Genomic DNA, 21,421 nt, shown 5'->3' on the forward strand with positions numbered 1-21,421 from the left:
ATTTTCCTGTGGGGCTCTGATCACAAGATCAGGACCTACTGCTCATAGTATCATGAATGGCGGCAACAAACAAAGGAAGCAGAAAAGGGGGACAAAGACCTAAGCAGCAAGCCCCTGGGGTTGCTGGGTGGTTATCCACTTTTCAGGCTGAGCCTGGGGTTCTTTACATTGTCTCTTCTAACTAGTCTTTTCTGTTTGTTGTATCTTGTATTGAGAGAGGCAGGGGGAGGAGGCCCGAGATATTGTGCATCCCGGGGCTCTGAAAAATTGACATTTCAGTTCTCTCTGTTTCCTGGATGTATGATATCACATCCTGAGCCCTTCCCTTTTCTCCTTGCTCTGTGAAGCACTAGGAGGAGTCCAGTCGCAGTCACCGTGTGAACTGGCCTGGAACGCTGTAGCTGATTGTGTGGAGCTTTTGCGATTGCCAGCCTGCTTCATGCGTGTGCTGTAAGACAGAGCAGCGAGAAGACGAACAGCCCTTCTGAGCACAGTGAGTATCAGCTAATGAATTTCTCTAAATCCGAAAGCTGCTTTCGCAAGAAAAGTGCGTGAACATCCTAGGAAAGTTAATACAACCCAAAGGATGACACCTCACTTTCAGTTTCCATCAGTGAAGCAAACGTGGAACAGATGAGTTTCCTGGCACAGCTGGAGTGAAAGGGGCAGCAGATGGGCTGTCTAGTGTACAAAAACTACATCACTGGTGGGGGGCAGAGATGGAACAAAGCATATTGTAAGAGGCAATGTAGCACTCGCTGTGGAACTATAACGAGGGAAAACTACTACTTTGTTTACATGACTGTGAATGAAAATCTGATATTGCAGTAATGTTGTATGACAAGTACCTCTTACTTTTGCTGTATCTCCTTTGACTTACTGAGCGTCACAATACTAGATGGCAGTAAGCTTAATATAAAGGGAATCGAAAGACCATTTTCCTCTGCTAATCTCGGCTGATCCCTAAAGCACACAGACTGAGCAAACTTCTCAATAGTGAGTCATTGACACTCCTTAGCCTAACTACCAAATGTTATTGCTCCTTCTGCACTAATCTATATGTTTCTAGTGCTACAGTTTAGTGCAAAGGGAGACAGAGAAGACAAATCTACAGTGTGCCTTGTACAATGTGGTTCTGCAGATGCAAGCTAAGTTATGCATTTACGCAGAAGCTGCCTTATTTTAGAAGGCTACCGTCAATTTTCACATTTCACTTACCTTAGCAGCCTCTTAACATAGGGCCAGATTCTGCCATCCTTTACTCACATTGAGTCTTACCATAGTCTGACTTTAGAGGGACTGCTCACAGTCAGGTACTACTTGATAAGAGTGGCAGAATCTGGCCCTTAGATTTTATGAAACAAAAGACAGGACTATGCAGCACTTTAAAGACTAACAAGATGGTTTATTAGGTGATGAGCTTTCGTGGGCCAGACCCACTTCCTCAGATCAAATTGTGGAAGAAAATTGGCATGACCATATATACCAAAGGGATACAATCAAAAAAAGTGAACACATATGTGACAGACCAAGTCGGGTCTGGGCACAGCGGAGGGCATCCGCTCAGGGCGAATTGCTCAAATTTGGGGCTCCTTACAGCCCCCCGACTGGAGACCTTCCCAAATAGGCCACAGACCAGTCCCACAGAGCACTTCAGTTGCCTGCCAGAAGCCTCACGAGTAAAACCCCTCCGACACCCCAGCAATATCTGTGCCCCACATGACCCCGGGCCTCATACACAGGTGAGGGGTCTTAGAACCCAATCTCACCTACCCCAAACAAGTTCTGTCCGGTTCCAAGAAACCAGACACAGTTCCCAAGTCAATTTACACTCTGGACCTTACCCACAAATCACGCTGAGCCAATCCTTTAGAATCTACCATCTAAAGGTTTATCACTACAAGAAAGAAACGCATGAGAGTAAGGTTGTTAAAGTATCATACATTACATGCATCGAATATCCCAGTTCTCGATGCAGGCTTGCAGCAGAGATGTTATAATTGCTGGCTTAAAAGTACTTGGTGCACATCCTATGCCAGGATGGGTCCACAGTTCTTCCCGGCTCATGAATCCCTGCGAGGCCGCATCTGGGATCAGGAGCAGATCTGGAGATATCATGGAGTTGGCCACATCGCATCTTTCTATCTCCTTCCTGGTTCCTTCCAAGCTGGCTAGAGTCACTTGGCCAGTGGTGAGGTGTATCTTTAGCCTCCAGAGATCCATTGTTCCCTGGAGACTTGCTCATTAGCATGTCCATAGGCAAACATTCCTAGCCCATTACTCAACCACATACAGAGAAACTTCCAGTCTCCATATAGAGTACATATTCATAACTCCACATACAGGCATTATACAGATATATGAAGAGCATATCCAGAAGCAATAGAAAGTAAGCTTTTCTTTTATACCTCACATGGCCCCCTTTGTACCGACTTTTGGGGTGAACACCCCCCATGGGTGCAGCAGCGACCTGGCTGCTCCCCTCAAAATCCAATAACGTGACAACATAAAATTGACAAATCAGATTTTAGAATGGGGGGGAGGGGAGAGGCGGAGGGGGGAAGGTTAGTCAGCAAGACTAGACTGACACGGCTACATCTCTATTACTTAGATTTTATGTCACTCATACCTTCCCCAAAATGTAAAATATCAGCATTCAATAAAAAAATGTATCACTGCCGTATAAAACATTCAAATCAACCCCTCATTTCTAGTTCATGAAACAACCTCCTTCCTAATTGCGTGCAAAAGATGTTCTATTAAACTAATAAATGCCAGTCTGATTCCAAAGTGTTCTTTTAAAAAAATAGTTACAATTTCTAGAAGACACACCACCAGTAATATGCTGTGTCTGTGACCCACATGCATGCACTTCATTTTGAGTCAGACCTACAGAAAGTATGGCTATATTTTTGAGAATGAAAGGGTGAGACCAATAATTGTGGCTCGACTTGCTAATAATATAGGCATAAGGTGTCCTAGGTTCCCCAGATTCTTCAGTGATGTGTGCCAACTGCACAGTGAATGCTCTTAAATGGGTCCTTGTATTAGTATATTAGTCTGATCAGTATCAGAACTTTGCAGGAACTGCACATCTTTCATTATGTGGTACCTGCGTGCATCCTCCTGTTGCACTTCTTATCCATCATTCCTCCAATTACTGTAGTTTTATCAACTCATACATAGCAGCACCTGAGCAGGAGAACAGTAGAAAGGGTCTTCATCTACTCTCATCTCCTCTATCTTGTGAGTTTTCCAGAGAAGAATCAGAAAGTAAAGAGCCTAGAATTGTCATACAGGCAGCCAAGTCTGCGATGGAGGGGGCAGGGAGGAGCACAATTGCCCAGGAAAACATCCTGGAGCCCCAGTTACTGCTGTGCCTTGCCCCTCTACCCCGGCCAAACAAGCCTCAGATCAGCTGTAGCCTCCCCTCCCTTCCCCAGACCCACCTGCTCTGGGGGAAAGTGTCTCTTTCAAAGTCATTTTTTATACTCCCCATGCAAGTTTCAAGGCAGCTGAGTAACAAATAATGCTGAGTTGGGCCTGGAACGGGCAGGGCTGCAGTTGGCCGGGACTCCTCCAGGCAAAGGAGGGACAGGACTGTGACTGGCCAGAGGATCCTCTAGTCAGGGTGGGGGCCGCCTCCGAACAGGTGAGGGATGGCAATGTGACCAACAAGGGGGTCCTCTGGACAAGGGGTGGCACTTTGGCTTTCTCTGGCGGGGGGGAGGGGGAATGCTTCTGGCTCCAGCCAAAGAAGGGACACAGGGAGCCCATTGATGGTTCTGTCCTAGGGCCCAGAATTCTTGTCGGTGGGCCTAACGGCAGCTTTCTATTGGAGAATCTTCCACTGCAAATAATTATTTCTCTGTCTGCTCCTCCATTTTAATAGTTCCTCTCAGTTCTAGAAGCTCTTACATGCTTGACTTTACCCAGAAAGGTCTGCTTCTTCAGTGCAGCTAGGACACCAGTGGGGAAAAAAAAACCAGGAAAAGGGGAAAAAAGAGATTTCTCTGCATGAATCGAAGCATGCTGGTAAAAGCGGGGGGATAAGTGCATCTAGTTCCACTGTGTCTGTCTAACGTTCTCCTGCATGCTGCTGGATCTAGACTTAGGAATGTAGGACCAGATCAGTGGTCAACCTGCTGCAGAATCCTGTGTCAGATGCTTCAGAGGAAGATGCAAGAAATCCTGTAGTGGAAAATGTAAGGAATAAATTGTTCCTAGAGGAATATTCTCTCTACAAGCTGTGTGCTAGTGGCTGGCTTATGTCCTGAAGTGTGGGGGTTTATACCCATTTTATCTCATCTGATGTAACTGTGGATATTCTCATTTCCATGTAAATGTTCAAACCCCTTTTTTAAACCTACTAAGCTCTGGGTCTACATGATATCGTAGCATATAATTATAGAAATGTAGAAGCAGAAGGGACCTTGAGAAGTCCACACCCAAACCAAACCTAGACTCTCCTGACGTATTAGTCCAACCTGTTCTTCACGACCTCCACTGATGGGGATTCCACAACATCCCTTGATAACCTATTCCAGTACTTAATATCCTCATAATTAGAAAGTTTTTCTTCTACTATCTAACCTAAATCTACCTTGCTGTACATTAAGCCCATTACTTCTTGTCCTACCTTTAGCAGACATGGAGAACTGATCACGGTTGTCTTTATAGCAGCCCTTACCATATTTGAAAATTCTCATTGGGTCCCCCTCTCAATTTTCTTCTCTCAAGAATAACCATGGCCAGGATTATTTTAGCTTTCCTCATAGGTCAGGTTTTCTAAATCTTTTATAATTGTATACATTTTGTCCATTGGACACTCTCCAGTTTGTCTACATCTTTAGAATATAAGAACATAAGAATGGCCGTACTGGGTCAGACCAAAGGTCCATCTAGCCCAGTATCCTGTCTACCAACAGTGGCCAGCACCAGGTGCCCCAGAGGGGATGGACCGAAGATAACGATCAAGAGATTTGTCTCCTGCCATCCTTCTCCAGCCTCTGACAAACAGAGGCCAGGGACACCTGGCTAATAGCCTTTCTATCCCCTGGCTAATAGTTTTTTATGGACCTAACCTGCATGAAATTATCTAGCTTCTCTTTAAACTCTGTCATAGTCCTAGCCTTCACTTCACTTTCCTAAAGTGTGGTGCACAGAATTGGACACCCTACTCCGGCGGAGGCTTCAACCAGCATCAAGCACAGGACTATGTCCTCCCATGTATTACATCTAACACTCTTGATAATACACCCCAGAATATTTAGCTTTTTTTCACAACTGTATCACATTTTGATGGTTCACTATAGCCCCCAGATACTTTTCAACATCACTACCGCCAAGCCCATTTTTCCCCATTTTGCAGTTGTACATTTGATTATTCTTCCCTAAGTTAAATACTTGGGATTATGTTGTCTTACTGAAATAAAGATATGTTACATCTTCTGCTTCTCTCCTGGCTACTAGCCCAGTAATCGTGAGGACGATAAGTTCCAAAGATTATGTATTTTGATAAAAACAGTTTCATATTACCAGATTTAAACTTGATGCTTTCAATTGCATTGGATATCACCTTGTTTCTGAATACAAGAGGACTAGTCATTTTACCTTCTTATATTTTGCCATACCAAAGATTGACCATTCATCCTTACTCTGTTTGCTGTAGTCTAGACATGACTGCCAAGTTTCTTTATATAGCCTTCCCTGAGAGCCTTCATTGACCAGTTGGCCTGTTCTCCACTATTTTACTGTCTAAGGGTACATCTACGCTGCACTGTATCTCGGAATAAGATACGCAATTTGAGCTACGCAAATTGTGTATCTTATTTCGATGTTATTTCGAAGTAGCTTATTTCATCATTTGGCACTGTCTACACAGCACCAAATTTCAAAATAAAGCCTTATTCTGAAACGTCCCTTACTCCTCGCAGAATGGTACAGGGGCATTGGAATAGCAAGCCCGAAATCATGGGCTTGCTGTAAAGACACGGGATAGCTATTTTGGGATAGTCTGATATCCCAAAATAGCAGTGCAGTGTAGACGTAGCCTAATAGATTAGAGTGACCTGACTTTCCTCTGTAGAAGCCATGCTGATGTGACCCTATAATATCACGTTCATCTCTATGTTTAATAACTTCTGTACTGCCTTCCATTAAAATACTTGTAAGCATGTCACAAACATTAACCAAATCTCACAGAGAACTTGTGAGGTAGGTCAGTATTCTCACTTCCCTACCCCTGCTTTAGAGTGGCAAGGGGAAACCGAGTCATTTAAGATTGTCCAACATCATATAACTGAGTCATTGCCCAAGTTATAATGGGAATTCAGTCTCATCTCCCTGTCATGTACGCAACAGACCCCACTTCAGTTTGCCAAATTTTGCTCATACAGGTTGAACCTCTCTGGTCTGGCAACATACCAGGCCACTGATATTTCTGGACCAGAGACCCATGGCAGCTGCTAGGAGTGAAGCTGGACTGGCAGCCCGCAGCCAGGGAGCCCAGTTGGGACAGACAGTAGAGCTTGGTGGCCAGGGCCGTCAGTGGCATAGATGGCCAAGAAGGGAGCCTAGCCAAGAGGCCGGTGGCTCCCTGGAAGGGCATTGAGGTCAGCAGCAGAAGGCCAGAATTGACCTCCCCTGTTTTGGTAACCGGGTTTGGTTCTTTAAAGGATTTGAAACCACAGACAGAGGAATACTTCTTTTTGAGGTTAAACAAAGATTTTTTATTTTTTCTATTTACTTTATAATTAATTTTTCATTTAAATTAATTCACTATTTTTGATTCTTTTAAGACAATATAATATACAAAGAAAGAGTAGAAAAACAGTACAGTTAAAAAAAACCAAGACATAACTTCTCCTACAGATATACCCTCCTGATTTACCTTTAAACAATTTATGGAGTTAACAAATATATAATACTCATGTTAAGAAAGATAGAAGCATTGCTTAGATTCAGGAGATATTCTTTTCTTTATGTTTTTCCTTTTTGGGGATTTTTCATTGCAACTTACGACCGGTGTTGTTCCCCTTTCGCAGCTTAAGTGCGGCAGCGAGATTCAGCGCCGGGGAGGGAGCTCTGGTTGATCAGACCTAGCTTTTTGGATTCGCAACCCGTCCACTCTTGGTCTGTTCCATCCAACCTTATATACCCTGTTTTGGTATTTTGGTACTCCTCCACTCGCCTGACAATTGCTCTCTCATTCTGCCCTTACAAAAACTTTCATCTGCTCCATTTGGGGTAATCATCACTTTGTTGCATACTGCTGTCTGAGTTACTTACTTCCCTAAAAGCGGGGTTATTGTTGGTCATCCAATCAAATTTTGTTTTTATTTTGCATCTCCTGTATCTCACAATGCTGCCTTTCCTTTATACTTACAATTAAACTGGTGCTCATTTGACATATTCTGGGTAGGCCTCAATACTTTCCTTTCACACCCTGGTTCAGCAAACCCCCTTGATTGGGACCGATCAGATCCCAAGGGTGCTGGTCCAGGGAGGTCCAACCTGTAATAATGCTGACCAGCTCCAAATAATTATTCTCAAACAGATCTCTGCTGGCAAACTAGAGACACACTTCAAACATATTTTGGTCTCTTTACTGACAACAAGTCAATGCCCCTTTCTATGCTCTGCAGCAGTTTAACATAATAATGCACATAACTTCAACAAATGGAGCATAACGATGTTATTGCCCCCTGGAGCCTAAAAGATCTTGCTGCTGGCTATGTTCTCTCTAAATGAAATGTTGCCTTTGGCATGTGAGAATAATTGCTTCTTTAAGAAGTATCTGCTTGGATGTGCAATTCTGTGGTATCCTCTCTGAACAAAGCAGTGCCCAAAGAGATACAATCTTTGAAAACAGGTTTAAATGAATCTTGCCTAGGCATTATGCTTCCGGCAAGTCATAACAAGTTTTAGAGATGTGTTGAGCATACTCTGCATATTTTTTTGGATTCATGAGGCTTTCTTTTCACACTGCTAACAAGGGATTATAGACTTCATTTTCTGGTCTAGTAGTAGGAAGAAAAAATGGGCCAAAAACATGTGTAGGTTGGAGTGCGGGGAGGGACTAGTGGCACCTTGGCATGCTCCCAAGTCCCAGAGGAAGCTGTTAGACTGAACATGTATGCCTGAATCAGAACTCATTTGAATTCTTTCATTGCTCTATTAAGTGCCAAGCACATGTCTTACTAGGTATAGGACTTAGGGTTGCCAGGTGTCCGGTATTGAACCGGACAATCTGTTATTTTCACCTCCTGTCTCGTAAAAAAAAATTCAGAAAATACCAGTCACCTAAAATGTCTGGTACGTTCTGATTTTTTCCCAGCCAGGAGGCAAAAATCCCAGGCTGTCCGGCTCAATATGGATGCAGCCTGGCAATCCTAGTGCTTACCAGGTTCCACAGGGGAGCTGTTCGGCATGGCGCAAGGAGGCAAGATAGCAGGCAGCCGGCAGCAGCCTGTTAGGGCCAAAAAGCCTCACCGCGTGGTTTTTAAAGGGACCACAGTGCTTTTTTTTTTTTCTCAACCAACTTTTTCCTGGTGTGGTTTTTTTGTTGTTGCTGTTGTTCGGAGTTTTTTCTGAAACCATCTGTCAACCCTAATAAGACTCTGCTTTCAGCTACACTGGTATAAATAAAAGGCCCTGCATATAGCATTGAGTATCAGGAGGCATGCCTGTGATGTGGAATTCAGTGCAAGGCAGATGGCACCAAGGTTGTTATCAACAATAACTATGTTAACCTACAGGGCACCAATATAAACCAAACTACCTCCTGACCTTCCCTTGCCCTCCCCCCACCCAAAAGTTGCATATAACATCACACATGCAGAGCAAGGCTTTGAAAACAGCCTGCTAACCTAATTGGCCGTTGTGATAGGGTGAGGTCACAGAAGACCCCTTCGGGGGGCTTCCGGGAGTGCTGACAAAGCCACTACCACTCGCCTTCCCATTCTCTGGGGCTTCTCACCACCTGACCCTGCTGGGCCAGCTCCGCTGGTCTCCCCCAAGCGAAGTCACCGAGCTGAGATCAAAGCCCCTTGCCCCCCAGAAGCAGTACAGACACTGAACCTCTTCAGGTCCAAGGAAAGTGTAGTTTAGGGCCCAGCTTCCTAGGATGCCACTCCCCACATAGGATCAACCCCCCAATTAATCATTTGGGTAAGCCCCCTATCACAATGAAAGGAGGATGTACACACTGATTGTTCCCCCCCGGTAATAACTATTTACACAGGGCTTGATAGTAAGTATCAGTGGTTTTATTAAGTACAAGCTGTAGGATTTAAGTGGCTATAAGTGAGAATAGGCAGAGCAAAGTAGATCACAAATGAAAAGTAACAGAAAATGCTTCGCTACTTCTAATACCAAATCCTCAGTACGAACTTATTACAAACTTACTACAAATTCATCTTAAAACTGTTTCTTTCCTGGCCAAGCCTTCCAAAACCAGGGCTGTTCCTCACACTGGGGTCTTTGGTTCTTTGGTTGCCAGCCAACGACTCCTACTTTTCTATTGTTTTTAAAGATTCTCTTATTGCATGGGGAGTCACCTGGCCCGTCCCTACCAACCACTGCTCAGACTTAAGGACAAAAGGCTATTTGCATAGGATTGCCCAGACACCGAGGCATCCCTTGATGGCTTTCATTCACACATTTAAAACCCATGAAGTATCCACTACTCCGCGTCTAAAGAATGATACACACGCCAAAATCAAATAAACAGATCCAGTGGATTAAGACACGAAGATTGATCTGTGACATGAAGTAATTTGCTCAGAGCACCTTTGAGTTATGTGCATTTATGTCCATAAGTCTTTTTCAAAAAGCCTGGGTGGGGGAGGGGTGAACTGGCACAGCAGTAAATCAGAAAAATAAACTGAAAGTTTAGCTGCTTCACCACAGAATGCAAATTCAAATTCTGTGTGGTTGAGACATTCAGAGTATGTCTAGACTACAGGCTTTTGTCAACAGAGGCTTTGTCGACAGATACTGTTGACAAAGCTTCTGTTGACAGAGCGTCTAGACTACATCCAGTTCTGTTGACAAAGCAAGCCACTTTGTCGACATGAGAATGTAGACGCAAAGGACAGTGTAGATGCAATAACACCATCTGTTGACAGAACTCTGTCCTTTTCATATGTGTTCCCTTTTTTTTAATTGTATCCTTTGGTATATATGGTTGTGACTATTTTCTTCCACTATTTGATCTGAGGAAGTGGGTCTGGCCCACGAAAGCTCATCATCTAATAAACCATCTTGTTAGTCTTTAAAGCGCTACATAATCCTGTATTTTGTCTTTTGAAAATGATGTTAAAACTAGGGCTCTTGTCTATTGCTCAGTACTGTGCAGATGGTATTTAATGGCCTGATCCAATGCTCATTGAAGTTAATGGAAAGTCTCCCCTTGATTCAGTCGATTTTGGATCAGAGGCAAATAAAGCTAAGTAAATAACTGAAAAATTGTTTTCCATGAATATTTGCTCAAAAATAAATCACTCTAGCTGTGCCTGTGCTCCTTGTGTGTGCAATTGCTATGAGTAATCTAGCAAACAAGTTTACCAGAAGGAACGTTTGTGAAAATTGCAATTTTTAATCAAACACTATTTGAAAATATTTGTACAAAGCAAATTGGGATTCATGAATGTGAGTATTCTGACAGAAACCCAGGTCTGAGTTACTTATCTAATCCAGAAATGGAAACACAACGTGGCCAATATGTCTGACAAAAACTAATGAGAACTACAGGCTGTACCTCCCTTAACCGGGACTCTCTGGTCCAGCAACCGAGCCCAGGAACAGAGAGGTCTGGCGGCAGGGCAGGAGTGTGCCATAGGAGGCACCGGCAACTCAGCGGGGAGCCCAGTGTTGGGGGTAGAAGGGAGTGGGCAGCATGGTGGGGAGTTCTGGCCCCGGTGGCCATGAAGCTGCAGTCCCAGCAGTAGCCAGGGAGCTCTGGGCCCGGCCATGGAACTCCGGCCCTAACCCCATTCTGGCTCCAGCGCCTGGAGAGCTCCAGCCCCTACCCCAACCCCAGGGACAGCCACGGCACTCCAGCCCCAGGTAGGGAGCTGCAGAGCTCTGCCCCAGCTCTGACGCTCCAGTCTTGGCCGCGGAGCCAGGTGGCTGCAGAGTACTGCCCCAGCTGTGGAGCTCCAGCCATGGTACTCAGGCCCTGGCAGCAGTGGGACCAGCAGCATCTAGAGAGCCCCAGGGGGCAGAGGCAGGAGTGCGGGCAAGCTGGCACCCTAACCCAGTGGCAGCACCGGCCAGGAGGAGAGGGACTTCCCCTGGTCTGGCAAATCCTCTTGTTCGGGACCAGTCAGGTCTTGAGGGTGCCAGACCAGCGAGGTCCAACCTGTAGAATTTCGACCACTGAATAGTCACAAAGAGCTGTGCATGAAGAGTCTATAGACTAAGAAATATATTCACAGAAATGTATTCAGCAAATATCTGAATAATCTATCAGTTGGAGAAAATTGCCCATGGATAATCGGAACAAGAAGGAAGGGAGTTTAATTTATTATTATTAGGTAGACAAAGCACTGGCAAAGAAATGGGGCTTCTATTTTGGTCCTGGAGACAGTGGGACACACAATTATTCTCATCCGTTGGGGAACAGAGCTAAGGAGTAGATAGTCACAGAAGTTTGTAGGTTAAGAGGACATCATGTCACTTCACTTTAAGCCTCAAATTTATTTAAAAAACAGTTACAGTGAAAACTTGAGTAATCGAGACTCATAGAGTCCCATTAATAGTTGCTGTTAAAGAGGTCCTGCATGCTCTTGTATTGCATTGTTTCAGCACAGAAGGGAAGCATTCTGGGGATAAGCAGTTCCTAGGAGTGATGGGAGTTGTAGACATGGCAGCAGTGCATGCTGGGGGAAATGATATGAAAATATCCCTTTGCCCCTGTAGGACAGTGAAAAAGAAACAGAGGTACAGCCATATCTTTGCTCTGAGAAGATAAGCTGTGGATCATGCATGGTTGCAGAAAGGGTCCTTGAACTCTCTCTGCAGAATTAAGAATGCAAATGCAACATTGTTACTAGTACATGAGAAAGTGAATTTGCAAAGAAACTGAGACTAAGTGAAAGTGAATTGACAGGCCTGTTTTCATTGTGAAAACGGAGTGAAAGGCACCAAGTAAATAAACAACATAGATGTGGAAAGATGAATTATCTCATTATGTTAAATTACATTAATTACCTAACAAGGTAGGCAAGATCGGTTCCCCCAGCATTCCATTATCATGTGCTAATCATAGCACTCTGAGGAAACATTTAAAATATCTTAGATCTTACAACATATAAATTCCAACTGGAATATTTCTTGCAGAAACTGGATACAGTTATACAAATACAAGATGAAACTGTTAATCTTGGGGGGAAGCCTTTTGTGTTTGTTGGAACAAATGAGTTTCAACAGAAGCTATTTTGCTTGAGGACTAATTTGTTTCCAGCTGTGGCTGGGTTTCAACAATGACAGTTTAGAAGACTAGCTTTGGGCCACAGAGCAGTGTTTGCACCTTGCTTTAATGGGCGGATGTGTTTAATTAACCTTTATTTCTGAAGTAGCAGACATTCTGGCAGGATCAAGGAATGTTAAGGGCAGACAGTTGTCATAGCAATGAACCGAGATACAGTCTATACATCCAATAACACTATTAGCAATGTTAATATATTGTTTATGTTTAGCCAGGATAGTTCCCTGGAGATAAGTCCTAATAGTTAGGGTTGCCATTGGTCTGAGTTTTACCCAGACTTCTGTTTCCTGATGCCATTTCCCAGCTTTCGACTGAAAAGTCTGGTCAAAAATGGACCTGGCAACCCTAATTTATAGCGCCCGAACCAAAAGTCAGGTTACCACAGGGTAGGGGGAGGTGCTGGTTTATTAACCGGCACCAACCACTGCTCAGTTGAGGCTGCCTCCAAACTGCAGGCAGGCTTGTTGAGATGATCCAGTCAGCAAAGACGAGAGGAAGAGAGAAGTCGATGTAATGGGGATGGGTCCTCAAAGGAAGAGGTAGAGAAGGGAATGGAGTCTTGAGGGAAGAGGTGGAGCAGAGGTAGGACCTTGTGGAAAGAGGCAGGGCAGGAGCCCACGGGTGTGGTTACCAACAATTAGAAAGATAGCAACCCCACTATTAGTAATAATCATAAGTAGTTTAATAGAGAAGCTTTATTTCTCCACAGTGCTCTACAACTATTAATCATAAATGCTCACAAGATCCCTGAGGATTATATTATCCCTATTCTATAGATGGATAAATTAAGAGGTTAAGTGACAGGCCTGGTCTCTTCTAAAAAGTTGGGTTGACCTTGCTACATCACTCCGGGGCATGAAAATCTACAGTCCCGAACAATGTAGTTAGGCCATCCTAAACTTTTTGGTGAGTCAGTGCTAGATGGACAGAAGAACCTCTCAGGGAGGTGGTTTACCTACCTGACACCCTCCCATTAGCATAGGAAGTGTCTATACAGAAGCGCTACAGCAGCAGCACTGCAGCCATGCTACAGTAGCATTTCAACGGTAGGCAGGTCCACAGAATAAATAATCAGCGGTGCTAAAACTAGAATTCCATTCCTGATTTTGAGCTGTGTGCTCTGGCTGCTCAGTCTAGCATATGAAGAGTCATAAGAACAAACTAGACGTCTTCTGGGAACTGAGGAATAAGATAGCTGATTAAATTTAATTGTTGGATTAAGAGTTTGCACTTCCCATCTTCAGATGACTCTGACTGATCTCTGTTGGTTTCTACTGGAAGCCAATAGCTCCAGCATCATGTAAGAGTATAGGTCTACGTCTATGCTACGAGTTTTCTCGGCAAAAAATATGCTAATGAGGGATCATTTGCATGAGTCGCAATCTCATTTGCATATTTTCTGCTGATCTGTTTTTGCGCAAAAACAAGCAATGTGGACGTTTTCTTTTTGCGCAAAAAACCCTATACCGATCTTACGGAAAAAGGGGGTTTTGCGCAAAAAGAAAAAATCCACAGCCTCCCCAGCTTTTGATATTTGCAGTGACCCCAGATTAGCCACTTAATTGACTCTTACAGTAAGCAATTTCCTCCTTCCTTGTCACTCCCTCGCCCCACAAAAGCTCATCACCTAATAAACTATCTTGTTAGTCTTTAAAGTACTTAATGACTGCTTTTTTTTTGTTTTACCAAGATCAAACTAACACGGCTACCTCTCTGTTACTACTGCATAGCCTAAGATAGTCCAAAACTTAAGAGTTGTTTAGAAGAATCTTAATTGAAGTAGCAGTGTAAATATGATGATTTAGGTACAAGAACATAAGAGCATAAGAATAGCCATACTGAGTCAGACCAAAGGTCCATCTAGCCCAGTATCTTGACTTCCAACCGTGGCCAATGCCAGGTGCCCCAGAGGGAGTGATTAGAACAGGTAATCATCAAGTGATTCCTATTCTGTCATCCATTTCCAGCCTCTGACAAACAGCAGCTAAGGACACATTCCTACCCATCCTGGCTAATAGCCATTGACGGATCCAACATCCATCAATTTATCTAGTTTTTTTGGACCCTGTTAAAGTCTTGGTCCTCACAACATCGTATAAATTACCAAATGAACATAGTCACAGAAATACAAGTTGAAACAATTATTTTATCTTCAGGGAATCTCTTTTGTTACTTGATTGAGAGAGATGTAAGTTTCAGCTGAAACTTCTGCTGACGCAGAACTGATACTGGATCCATCTGTGTCTTGGTTTCAGTGCAGGCAGCCAATTAACACAGTGGAAAACTACAATAGCTCTCAGTTATGAAGTTCATCTTGTTACTTTGATGGATGGGAGCTAATTACTTTTTTCCTCTTTGGATGAAGTACTCATATCTGTTTTTGTCAGCATGTCTGATAATAGCAGGGGATTTTCTACAGGTAATCCTGTAAAGACACTGCAGCCAGTGTCTGCTAATGTCACTCCAGACCATGTCTCAGAGCACTCTTTGCTAATAATAAAAATATACTATAGTAAAAGATGATTTATTTCTTATACTCTCATTCCTCAAGAAATAACTTTTGGGCTGCGTCTAGACTGGCATGATTTTGCAGAAATACTTTTAATGGAAAAGTTTTTCCGTTAAAAGTATTTCTGCAAAAGCAGAAAGTGCTTTTGTGCAAAAGCATCCGTGGCCAGTCTAAATGCGATTTTGCGCAAGAAAGCCCTGATCGCCATTTTAGCCATCGGGGCTTTTTTGTGCAAAACAGTTCTTCCCTGTTTACACTGGCCCTCTTGCGCAAGTATTCTTGCGCAAGAGGGCTTTTTCCCGAGCGGAAGCGTGAAAGTATTTGTGCAAGAAGCACTGATTTTGTACATTACAAAGTCAGTGCTCTTGCGCAAATTCAAGCTGCCAGTGTAGACAGCTGGCAAGTTTTTGCGCAAAAGTGGCCGCTTTTGCACAAAATCTTGCCAGTCTAGACGCAACCTTGGTGTAAAAGGCTGTGAGTTATTTTATTTGGTGCAAATCTTGAGAAGTCTTTCTGAACAAATCCAGCTTTCTTCATGAAAAGGCCTCCTTAAAATGCAGGACTATGTAGCACTTTAAAGACTAACAAGATGGTTTATTAGATGATGAGCTTTCGTGGGCCAGACCCACTTCCTCAGAACAAACAGTGGAAGAAAATAGTCACAACCATATATACCAAAGGATACAATTAAAAATATGAACACATATGAAAAGGGCAAATCACATTTCAGAACAGAAGGGGCATGCAGGGGGGGGGAAGGAAGGTAAGTGTCTGTGAATTAATGATATTAGAGGTGGGGAAAGGAAGATGTCTGTAAGCTAATGGTAGTAGAGGTGATAATTGGGGAAGCTATCCTTGTAATGGGTAAGGTAGTTGGGGTCTTTGTTCAATCCCCCGGGAGAGTGTCGAATTTTAGCATGAATGACAGTTCAGAGGATTCCCTTTCAAGTGCAGATGTAAAAGGTCTTTGTAGCAGAATGCAGGTGGTTAAGTCATTGAGACAGTGTCCTTTCTGGTTGAAATGGCAAGAAATTGTTTTTTCTTTGTGATCCTGTCTGATATCTGTTTTGTGGGCATTAATCCTTTGGTGAAGTGTCTGAGACGTTTGTCCAATGTACATAGCAGACGGACACTTTCGGCACATGATAGCATAAATTATATTTCTGGATGCGCAGGAATATATGTTCTTGATCTTATAACTCATTTGGTTAGGTCCAATAATGGTATCAGCAGAATGAATATGTGGACAAAGCTGGCAACGGGGTTTGTTGCAAGGGAAGGTACCAGGGTTGGTATTAGTGTGGTATGTCCTGTGGTTGTTGGTAAGAATCATTTTGAGGTTAGGTGGTTGTCTATAGGAGACTAAGGGTCTGTCTCCCAGAGCCTCTTGGAGTATGGTATCCTGTTCCAGTATAGGCTGTAGTTTATTGATAATGTGTTGGACAGGTTTAAGTTGGGGGGTTGTAGGTGATGACAAGTGGTGTTCTATTGTTGGTTTTCTTGGGTCTGTCTTGAAGTAGATGGTTTCTAGGTATTCGTCTGGCTCTTTCAATTTGCTTTTTTATTTCTCCGGGTGGGTAGTTGAGATTTATAAATGCTTGGTAGAGATCCTGAAGCTTCTGGTCTCTGTCAGTGGGATTAGAGCAGATGCGGTTGTATTGAAGGGCTTGGCTATAGACGATGGATCAGCTACACCAGACTAACACGGCTACATTTCTATTACTATTCCTTAAAATGCATTTCTCCTAGAATGCATTTCTGTGCTTAACCACCAGGCGTTGCTATCTACTTCTTAAAAATACTTAACTCTGTCCAGTCACAGATAAGTTACTAAATACATGTTCAGTCAGGTCTTTGGAAAAGCATACTTCCTGGGCAAGATTCCCTGGCTCGTTGGCAAGTGTTGTTCTTTTTACTGTGCGTTCACTCATTTTTTACTGTAATCTTTGCAGGAAAGGGAGGTATGTTTATGTACCTCTGGGCACCATGCATGTCTGTGTATTGAGGTAAATCAATAAAAACGAAGGAGGAAGCAAAAAGGCTCCCTTACAATGAAAGTTAGCCTCGCCAGGAACAGCTTGCAAATTCTTCTTTTGGTTATATAGGTGTAAATCCAGATTACATACTGGTGTCATAAAGAGCAGACCATGACTGTGAGTCTCCACATAGCAAGGATGCTAATGGTGATCACAGTACTGCACACTCTGACACATGTGCGTGTCTATTGTAGCAATACTTAGCAGTTTATATCTTAGATGTGCTGTGCAAATATTAAATAATCTGTACTACACACTGTGAAATAGGGTGTAAACGCTATCCTCATTTTAAAGATGGGGAAACTGAGTTGTTGAACTCTGAGGCTACATCTGCACTGCAGGCTTCTTGCGCAAGAAGCTTTTTGCAGAAGAGATCTTCCACAAAAACTTCTTGCGCAAGAGTGTGTCCACACTACTGACTGCATGGACGCTCTCTTGAAAGAAAGCTCTGATTGCTATTCACAGAATAGCTGCCAGAGCACCTGTGCTTTTTTCGATTGGCTCTTTTTGCGCAAAACCCCTCTGTTGCCCGCAAAAAGAGCTCTTGAAGAAAAAGGAGTTATTCCTCGTAGAAAGAAGAATACCTACACCACAAGAAACCCTCTCTTCTTTTGATTTACTGTGAATTTACTTGCTCAAAAACATGCTTGGGGTGTGGATGCTCTGCAGATTTTTGTGCAAAAACCAGGATAAGACATGCAGGCTCCTAATCTGGTGTTCAATCCATTCGACTATGCTGCCTCTATACTGCCTCCTGCAATAGGGTGCGAAAAACTGTCATGAGTAAGGCGCATGCATGTTTCTCACCTAATAGCAATGTTTAAAGTCTGCAAGAGGGTAAGTGAAGACTCCATTTTCAATAGGAGGAAAATGTACATAGCTATAGGGACCAGACATGGACAAATGTCACAATTGGGATTAAAAAAGCAAAACAAAAATTGTGAGTGCATACTCTGTTATTAATGAAAATTAAAAAAAAATATCTTACATTAGCATAGCTCGTTTCATATCAAAAGGTATCATAGCGCTTTACAAAGAATATGGGTGCACAGCGTGTTTAGAAGTCATACACATCAACAACATAATAAAATTATATGGTGATCACTTCTCCCACAACTGAAATGCACCTACTGCTGGGATGAAACTTGGCAGTTGGTTAACAGTGCTACACAAACAGCTTATGGGAGGGAAGATATAGGACGACTTTCTCCCTCTGAAACTGCAGGGAAATGTTCAGGCAGACAGAGTGTAATTACTTGTACTGGAATTTGGTTTGAATATCTTGCCAGCATAGGCAGGGGTTGTTGTTGAGGGAGCAAGCTGAGGCTATGGAAGGAAGAGAATGCTTCCTGTTGCTACATAGCTATCCCACAGGAAAGAGTGGGCATCCTGCCTACTCAATCAGTCAGGCAAAGCTAGTATTAGTTATGGAAAAAGTGCTTGTACCTTCCTCACTGAGGTAGGCACATGGCCAGCACCTGCTGGGAAATGGCAGCGGAGCTGTGTTGAGCAATGTTCTCTTTTGGTTTCAGTCTAATTCACTGGGAACCGTTCATCTATTTACAGAAGATGCAAAACTGAGGTATTGACCACTGATATTGATCAGAGATCCCATCATGCAGTTTGTAGGTTGTTAGCCACGGTCTCTTGGGCAGATTCCAACTTGCATATTTATGTCCTGCATCCACAAAACGCCTCAGGCGAAGAAGTTAGTCCTGACTTCCTTTTCTGGGGAGGTATAACTGAGCATTTTTGCCTACTGTTAAACAACTGCTGCATTTTATTAGTTAATTTTAAATATACTGAGTTTTGGTTACAGGTGACAGCACTTGGCAGCTGAAGGTCTGTATTTTATCCACAAACAAGGCAGAAACAGCAAACACTGCCCTCACAGTGCAATGCCAATATATTTTAATTCTGACCTGAGGACAGAGTGGTGTTCAGTTTCAGAGCCAATTCAATCCTTTGCTTCTGTTTATATTGCTCAAGTGTCAATTGCATCAGTAATTTTTGTGAGGGTAACAATTTCCACTCCCCACTGTGCCAGGCCAGGTTTGAACCAAAACCCAGCCCTTAACCATTTCACTGATGGACTGGTCCGTACTGCGGAGTAGCCAGTGATGTGTTGCAATCTCATATGTCTTGCTGTTCAGCTGGCAGCACCTTAAAGGTCTTAGAGCAGGGATGGCCAACCCACGGCTCGCGATCCACATGCCGCTCTTCTCCCCCAAAAGTGAGGCTTGCAAAGCTGCTCCTGCACCCCCCACAAATAGCCCCCACCCCCAGCTGCCCTGTGCTCACCAGGGCGGCGATTCAAAATGGTGCCCAAGATGGCAGCCGTCCATGGGCGCCTGCTATGGCCAAAAAGCTTAGGCTTGTTTCTTAAAGGGACAGCTTCCCTTTTTTTTTCTCCTCGACAATTCTGGGGCGGCTCTTCACATTTTTTCCGCCTCTGTTTCGGCTCTCTTTGTTAAATGGGTTGGCCACCCCTGTCTTAGAGAATGCATTTTCACTTCGTCTATAGTAGCTGTTGAAAAGCATCACTGTGATCTGGGAGCTACCCCTCAAAATCTTCAGGAAAAAACTGCAAGCATGGCTGTTTTTACTAGGGGAGGTGGGATTATATAGATGGAAGAAAAGGGACAAATATGACTTTATCTGTAATGTTCAGGTTGGTGCATTTGTATAGCATGGCCCCAGTGTTTAAAGTCGAAGTAGCTATGATAAAACAGTGCTTAAAGTGTGCCCCTTATCAACCTGACTCCCAGTAAAATTATTTTGCTGGGTCTATGACCCCTTGCAGCACCTTTCCTTCTCCCCCCCTCACTTTGAGTACTGTATGGCCCTGTACTGCATGAAGTGTGTCACCATTTAGTGGCTGGTCTGTAAATAATAATAAGATTTACCATAACCCTGTCAGCCAATAGAGGCATATTTTTAGCTAAAGTGGTTGAGGCCTGTCTCTTGGTGAGAAAACTCACACTATATAATTGCTCTGCCCACCCCCACCTCCAACTTATGACCTTGGTGCCCACGAGGCCATGTCGCGCTTATTTATGACTGAAGTGTTCATAGCCAAAGATTTATTACAACTGCCTTGGTTTGGCCCTCTTAATATCAGCTCTAGAAAAAGGAAGTGAGGTGAGGAGGTAAAGAAAAGGGCTTACTCTGCAGTTCAGGGATTTCTCTACTGAAGGGAGAAGAAAGAAATTGGTGAAACTGATGCTGTAAGTTGTAGGTGCAGCAATTAAGGAGGGCAAAAACATGTCAATCACATCCACTTGTTTTTACACTTGGCGCTTCTGTGAACTGACAGGACACATTCCTTTTAATTTATACCTGCTACCGTGAAACAAGACCCAGTAATTAGAAGACAGTTCACCTGTGATAGCTGTGTCAGGGATCAACACTTCAGTCATGAGGTACAGAAAACTTGTTCCATGTGCTATAACCATATGAGGATGCAGACAGCTTTAAATCAACTTGCAAAGCTCTGGAGGTAGAGGAGAATTTGTTTCCCACAGTTAGGAAATAAATCTCATTCTCATTTAACCAAAATACAGTAGCATAACTGAGGTTGTATCAGAATACATATGCTAGAATTAGAATGCATGACTGTGATGTAGTGTTATGCTTGGGATGTGGGCTGTGAATGACCCCTACTGGCCTCTGTCTGTAAGCACTGCCCAGCGGGGGGTGCCTTAAGGGCCCCCATGACAGTGACGGATCTGGTCCTACTGGTTAAAGGAAGGGATGGAACAAAGGAAGTGAGTGTTAGGGGAGGGGGCGGTCTTTGGTGGGAACCATGAAGGAGACAGACTAAGGAGGGCCCAGGCACCCCATCTCAAGGGGTCTGAGGCATCCTGGCCCTGACTCCTGTAGCCACATCATGTCTATGCGGTGCTGTATCCTGGAGAAGCAATAAACCCTCTCTATTCTACTGGCTGGCAGAGTCTGTTCTTGCTGCTTCGGGGCTGCAGGATCGGGGGAACCCCGACACACCGTCACAATGACCAACACAGATTCAAGAATTTATAAAATGTTTATCTTTTAATTGATACAGATGATTTGTGGGGGTGCAGAAGAGTCCCAGGTATAGACAATGGGGTCAAATGTTTTATTTCCATACCAAAAAGTTCCCCATTTTCAATTTTGAAATTTTAATTTTTTTGGTTTCTTCCAAAATATATATTTACCTGTTTTTTTTAAAAACTTTCATGCAATGAAGCACACCGGCCTTTTCTTTTCTCTTTTTAAACAAAGTTTGCAACAAAAGGATGCTTGAAATCACAGAGAGGGAAAATGTGAATAATTCATTCTTATAGTGAAGTTAGTAGAAAGTAAGAATCTCCCGGATCAACGCACTCTGGAAAAATTATAAAT

General features: G+C 43.4%; 1 protein-coding gene across 1 annotated transcript in view; it reads left to right on the plus strand.

Moving 5' to 3' along the window:
• The first annotated feature begins 340 nt into the window (after positions 1-340).
• The window catches only part of RALB (RAS like proto-oncogene B), a 72,287-nt gene continuing 51,206 nt past the window's right edge, over positions 341-21,421 (plus strand). Inside the window, exon 1 of the mRNA XM_006137715.5 lies at positions 341-493. The gene's annotated coding sequence lies outside the window, so the exon portion shown is untranslated. The remainder of the gene's footprint in view (positions 494-21,421) is intronic.

The sequence above is a fragment of the Pelodiscus sinensis genome, chromosome 7 (assembly GCF_052426305.1).
Source record: "Pelodiscus sinensis isolate ZL-2025 chromosome 7, ASM5242630v1, whole genome shotgun sequence".
Lineage (NCBI taxonomy): Eukaryota > Metazoa > Chordata > Testudines > Trionychidae > Pelodiscus > Pelodiscus sinensis.